Below are 6,000 nucleotides of genomic sequence, written 5' to 3'. Positions count from 1 at the left end.
GGTTCATATGTAAGGAGCACAGCTGACCTCAGGTCAGTTTAATGACTGTGAGCAGCAGCTGTGTTATTGTCACTGTGACAGGGAGACACTCTCAGACACAGCGCTCATGTCAGCTTGTTCTCATGCAGGAGGATCAGGAGCTCCATGTTTGTCTTTCTGTTTGAATCATGATGTGTTTGTGCCATCAGAGTCTGTCATGAGTACTCAGGGTTTCACAGCAGCTCTTCTGGATGCTGACGAGGACTCCAACCTCATGTTTCACCTCTCTGAGCTTCTGATGTCTGTGAACACTCGTGTTTCTTCTCTGGGCTCATCTGGACAAAAACACCTTTCTGTGTTTGGCTGCAGCCTCATTCTGACTGACAGGAAGTGTGTTATCCATGAGCTGCACTTCTGTGAGGAAGTTTCCTGCTGTGTTTCCTGTCTGTGGACAAACACGAGTGTTCCAGCTGAGGACTTGGTTCCTTCCACCTGTCCATACAGGACATCACGCTGTCTGCAGCTCTGTAAATGCAGCTCCAGGTCCTTCCACGTGCTGCTCTGTATTTGTGCAGTTTGTAGTGTGTCCTGGGAAACGTAGCACACATGGTGTTCTTCTGCTGTTTCCTCCTTTCACTGAGTGTGAAACACTGACGCTGTGCTGTTGTTCACAGAGGGGAGCTGATTCTAGCTGCAGCTGGACTCTGTCATCTAACTGAATGTGTTGGTGCTGATCACGGGGCTCTGAGGGGGGAGCAGCAGGAGGACTCTGGATGCTGACGTCAGTGTATCTGTGGAAGCTCCCACAGCGTGTCTGTCATTCAATATTGTGCTGTATATTGTATCTATGCAAAGATGAACAGACTGTGTGTTCACTGGTCTCTGTGCTGCAGCTCTGATGTCATCATCACTCCCTCCTCCACCCTCAGCAGTCCCAGCATGCTGCTGTGGTGCACCCCACCCTCACTCTACACCTGAGCCACAGACCACACCCTCCACCTCAATATACACCACAGTTTTCTCTGCTGTGGAAATGAGATCAGGAGGAAATCATGATGATTATTATTTAATAAACGCTCACATTAATGTGGGCTTATTTGTTTCATATTAGAAACATTAGTTGAGTGTTTTTAGTATAAAATGGTCAAAGTCCCTCTTTTTGCTCCTCCCCTCACCTGTGGATGGGCGGTGCTGTTACCGTGGTGACAGCTTGGATGTGTTTCAGTCCTGCCTGGTTATCACTGCAGGAATCTTTCACATTTATTACAGGTAATAACTCTGATTTTTCTGTGTATTATGAACCAAATGTATCCTGATACTCACAGAGATGGATGAGCAGAGGTCACATGATGAAAGAACAAACATGGAGTCTTTGATTTATTTAGATATTTATTGATGAATGCAAACAAACCTGACACTGAACCATCGTCCAGCAGAACAAACCTGATCACATGACCTGCTGACCCAAACAGTGCAAAGCTCCATGGCAACAACAACAAACAGCCTCACATATGTTAACAGAGGCTGTTAGAAGCACAGAGTCTTTACAGTCTTTCTCCTGTTTGGACACAGATCTCTGCACATCTTCATCACAGTTACTCACAGACGTGCAGAGTGTGTGGATATCAAAGCTAAGTTTCCACCATGTTTGTAGTCTGTACTGGGACTCATGGAGCATCTCTCTATGAGCACTCAGTGCTTTAAACAGTGAGTCCCAGTTTAACCAGCAGCCTTCACACCACACATCACACAGACATGGAAACTTCAAACCTCAGACTGAAGACACCATCAGAAATAAACAGATTGTGATGAAGATGAAGAACTGGAACAGTTTGCTGTGGTTTCTTCTGTTCCTGTCAGAAATAAGAGTCTGGCAGCACTTTGCTCTCCTTCCACATGTTTAAGGAGGAAGTGAAGAAGAGCGAGTGAGTCGTCTTCCTCTGTGGGCCCAACATCAGGCAGCAGCCACGTATTTTTAAAAACCCAGCACACTGCTTCAGAAACACTGAGTCCAGGTGACCAGAGTCATGTGATCAGTGAGGTCTTCACTCAGGATGTCACTGCTTCAGGACCTGATTCAGAGGTTTATAAGGACGTGGATCATTGGTGCTGATGTTGTGTGAGAGCTGGTGAACCATGGGGAACATAAATAACAACCAGACCATCAGCAGTTCTACCCCCAGCTCTAAAACCTACATAATACACTATACATATAGTTATATAGGTTATAGTATGTTCTATATAAACGTAGCTGAAGCAGTTTCATTTGTAGCTTCACGCTGCACTTCACATGTTTGTCCACCAGATGGCAGCACAGAGGCCTGTGTTGGAAAGCTTTGAGTAATGAAGCGTTTTCAATCCAAGCTTCAGAAAGCTTCATGTGGTCATCAAGGAAGCAACCAGGAAATATCTGCTGTGTGTAAAAACAGCAACACAAGAATCCAGGATGAAGACAAGAAACTCAAAGCTCACAAAAAAGGTGGAGCTAATTTTGTGACGTGTTTCTGTAAAAACACCACAGAAGTGAATCATCAAAGTTTCCATGTGAGCTGATGATGCTGCTGCAGAGTTTCTGTGAACCTCCTGTGACCCCGCCTCCTCATACAGAGACATCTGATTGCTCTTCAAACTGCATCACGTGGACACATGTGATTGTGTGTTGTAGTATTGATCCCAATGCTGGTATCAGTCCTGGATCAATAACACTGGATGGATGCGTTCAGCATGGAGCCCCTGAGCTGTGTTACAGACAAACATGGAAACTGACAGGTCTGTGTCATTCACAGTCTGTAACAGTTCTAAACAACAGAGGCTGACCCAAGTGCCTCAGAGCCAGGCACGCTCACATCACAGCTCTCTAAATAAGCCAGTTTCAAAATAAGAGCTGAAAGCTGTGTTTGCTTGTGTTAGCTTATTATTGTGGAGACTAACATTCAGTGATCATGTGTTCAGACTCATAATGATTACTCTCAGAAATCCTGATCTTTGTATTTACTGTGTGTTGGATCAATAACTGAGATTCATGGTATCACACAGCTGTGCTGCTGCTGATGTCAGCACATCTGGAACAATACGAGGTATCTGCTAGCAGACTGAGCAGGACGTGAGACCTGTGGACTGTTTAAAGCTGTCCCTCCACAGCTCACTCAGACCTGATCCACACCTCAGTGATATTCTCTGACTTCCTCAGTAGAGACAGAAACCATTCAGATCTGGGACCATCAGCTGACTGATGATGTCACACAGACTGTGTTTTTCAGGAACAGTGATTCTGATGTGAGCCTGCTAGCTGACAGCAGACCTGATGAAAGCACATGTTCACATCTGTGAGGACAGACTGGACTCTTTGACTGCACCTTGGTTCTCCTCAGAGGTCTGTACAGGAGCATGTCCACCCCCACTGAAGATCTCAGTCACTGTGAAACATAGAAAGCTGCTTGTGTGGCCTCTGCCTCACATGTAGATACAGCTACAGGTTTCTCTGTCAGTCAGACTGAAACAGTGTCCTGATGCTGCATCATTCAGCTCTGTGCCCCAGTCAGCATCACTGGGAGCTACCAGTGTTTCTGCCCTTTTCCTGTAACACTACACTCAGCACAGGCTCAGCTGGTATCCAGTGTTGGACTTTGGCTTCAGCTGCTGTGATAGATCCTCTAACATAGATCAGCTCTGCTACATGTTGTTAGATAAGTGCAGCTGCTGTCATGTCCTGATGTTTCTCTGGCTCAGCAGCTTCTCCATCAGAGGTTCAGATGGAGCTGATCCAGTATCTCCAGTAACTGTGTTCTGTGCCTCACTGGTTCATCCTTCTGTCTGTGTGACGTCAGTCAGATGTTGAAGTTCAACTCTGTAATCTTCACTGTGTCACAGAGTTCAGTGAGTCCCGTTATTCACAGTATCAATCAGATCATCAGAGAACAGCTGATCAGCAATCAGTGGTGCCAACAGCGCCTCCTGTGGTGAGAGGATGCAATAATGCAATGTAGCATTTTTCCACTCAACACTTGCAGTCATGGAAACTGTCTGTTGGATCTGTGTGACGTTGCTTTCTTGGTTAGAGTTTGTTAAGGTTCAAAATTGAGGAGGGAGAGTACAAACCACTCTTGGTCCAGTAGGTCTTTGGTCAAACAATGATTTTAATGAATACACGCGTGGGAAGACACTCTGTACGCAGACAGCCAGTAGTCCTCGACTTAATCAAAGCATGAACAGATATTTTATAGCATCAGGGTTTGTTTACTGACGCCCCTTCATGCGTCACCGGTACATTTTATACATAGATCAGATCAACATCATCATGACTTTTCACCCAGAAAATCATCTTCTATTTTCATGGCTTGGTACTTTCCGTTCTTATCTTAAAGTGAATTGTTCCTCTTTCTTGTCGAGACATAACTGATCTCTCCTCTAAATAAGTCTAACTAATATGTGTGTATGTGTTGACCTCACATGCTCTTTGTGTCACCTCTTCACCTACTGTCTGTGTCTCGTCCTCAAATGCTCCTCAAAATAACCTGCACTTAGACTCTGCTTTCGGTTTCAGTTCTGCAAAAGGCACACTCTGCAAACCTGCAACTTCCTGTCAGCCTGCAACTCAGTCTTTCTGAAAGACACACACTGTTCAACCCCTGAATGCAATATAAACTCCAGATTATATTATTAATGCAATGGTAATAATGACAATTATTTAACAATAGCAGTAAAATAATTTCCCTTCTCCGCACTCCCTCTCTTGACCTCTGGAACACCAGAGGTCACAATACATTGTGTCCTCGCTCAGACCCTCTCTGGTGGTCTCGGACCTCGAGATCTCCAGGATCCTCGCCCCTCCTGTGGTCGCCGAGATCGATCTTCTGCAAAGGAAACAAAACACCTTTTCCTGCACCTCCCTAACTTATCCTATCTGGGACTCTTTAATCAAAAGCCTGATCCTAATTATCTTCTTAACTTATTGACTTGTATTTATGTATATTCTTCAACGTTACTCATCCCTTTAAAACTCTTTAAGCCCTGCTTTCACGTCCGGTTGCTCGCTCTATTTTCCCTTATCTGATCATCAACATCCTGTGCACAAATTGTCGCTGCTGCAAGTTCCTCTACTCCAAAAGAAAACAACCACTTTAATCAATTAAGTTTAAGCATATAAGCAATTACTCCTGTATACATTTCATCATAGCTAAATGCTGCCTTGAAACAATTCCTATGTGTTAACTTCATTTTAACCTCACATTTCCTATGTTATAACCCATTTTGGTATAGCCTTTTTATTTCATTTGCTCCCTTTAATGTAACAATACCTTCTAATTCTAATTTATCAGACTTAACCAAAATATATGCTTTCCTTCCTCTTTGGTCCTTCTTTAAGTTCAGTTAAAAGCTAAATGAATTTAAGGCCTTTTGCCTGGAATCAATACTGTCATGTGTGTTTCTTAACTCTGTGTCTGTAAGCGTGTGCAATCCTTCATGAACTCATATTATCCTCACAGTAGATTGGCTAATCATAGCGCTAGCCAAAGGCTCGTGACCCTCCAGAGACAAATTTGAGCCACAACTCCTTTAAAAGCACAAAATGCAATATGTATAAAAATCATTTCTATTTATAAGCTCCCCCTTTATCCTAAAAATACCTCCTATGTAATATCTGTATGTGTAAGCCTACATTATAACCACTACTTCTAGAAATCAAAAAGAAATCAAACCTGTTCTACTCCTTCAACCCTCACTAATTTTCCCTCTAAGATTTATTCACAGCTTTGAAAAACCGGCATTGTATCTTCTAAACAGGATTCAGTTCTGTCATGGTCCTGGGCCATGTTGGCCCAGTATTCTTGGTTCCTTGTATTTTCGCTCCTTATTTAGGCCAGGTTTTCTGAGGTGTCCTCTTGTGGGGTTCCCTAAGTGTTTTTCCCTTTGTGACTCTTACCCCCTTGTGCCCCTCTGTCTATTTATGAGCTCTCGTCTCTCTTTGTGTTTATTCCATGTTTCCCCCAGCCTGTTATGTCTGTGTTCTCCCCGTGCTCT

Source organism: Aulonocara sp. 'chitande type north' Nkhata Bay, linkage group LG3 (assembly GCF_057382095.1).
Source record: "Aulonocara sp. 'chitande type north' Nkhata Bay isolate Kocher_YH1m ecotype deep benthic linkage group LG3, A_spYH_male_GT1.1, whole genome shotgun sequence".
Lineage (NCBI taxonomy): Eukaryota > Metazoa > Chordata > Actinopteri > Cichliformes > Cichlidae > Aulonocara > Aulonocara sp. 'chitande type north' Nkhata Bay.
The sequence above is the reverse complement of the archived record's forward strand: the minus strand, read 5'-3'. Positions refer to the sequence as shown.